Here is a 1,120-nt window from a genome sequence, read left to right as displayed (position 1 = left end):
GATATAATCAAAGTAAATAAAAAATTATATTAGAACTAGAAAGACAATATTTTCCAGTTCAGCTGGTATAATAAGTGACATACCTTTGCTAGGTTATACAGCAGTTTTAAATCACAGCCAGTTTCTAAGACTAGCCCAGTGCTATTTGTATTGTACTGTCCAGCTCTGCTCAGAAAATTATTCCATTGAATAGCTTTCTTTATTTGTTTGTTTGTTTTTTTTGTTTTTGGGCCACACCCGGTGACGCTCAGGGGTTAGTTACTCCTGGCTATGCACTCAGAAATCGCTCCTGGCTTGAGGGATCATATGGGACTACCGGGAGTCAAACTGCAATTCATTCTAGGTCAACTGCCTGCAAGGCAAAGGCCCTACTTTTATTCTCTGACCCAATTCAATAATGAATCAGAAGCATCAGGTGCTTTAGGTCTGGAATCACTTAAAGTTTAAAGCCATAAAACTGTGAGTAATAGAGTGACTCAAAGAAGTCCATTTGTTACAGATACTCTTCCATTTATAATTTTAAAATATTTGAGCTTTGTTTATAAGCTGTAATAATCTTTATTTTTAGGTAAATTAGAATTGTAGCAATTTAAATAAACTATTTTAACAACATAGCTACACTAGTATAAAGGCAAAATTAGCAAAGACTAGAATGTTGTGTATGCCAAACAGATACTATAAAATATTGCTGGTATAAATTTTCCCTAGATACCCACTACAGAAATTTAGTGATTCAGATTAGCAGCATGTAGGATTAAAAAGAAAATTTTAATCAGAACATTACTAAAGACCAAGAAATAGAGAGCAGGTAAGATGCTGGAAAATTATTCATAAAAACAGAGCCATAAGAGAGCTAAGAGCAGGCCAAATGAGATATAAAAAAAGAAAAAGGAGAAAAAAATGAACAGGACAAAATGTTCATTCTAAGTATTTAACTAAAACATTTATTTAAAATTTTATACCTGGCTGGGGAAGGACGAAAATAAATAAATCAAATTTTATACCCAAATATTTATTTTAAACATTTATTTTCATATTTATTTATAATATTGATTTATTGCATGTGGCTGACTCTATTTTAAATCTCCAGTACAACTTATGGTCTCCTGAGAACCACCAA

Source organism: Suncus etruscus, chromosome 1, assembly GCF_024139225.1.
Source record: "Suncus etruscus isolate mSunEtr1 chromosome 1, mSunEtr1.pri.cur, whole genome shotgun sequence".
Classification (NCBI taxonomy): Eukaryota; Metazoa; Chordata; class Mammalia; order Eulipotyphla; family Soricidae; genus Suncus; species Suncus etruscus.
The sequence above is the reverse complement of the archived record's forward strand: the minus strand, read 5'-3'. Positions refer to the sequence as shown.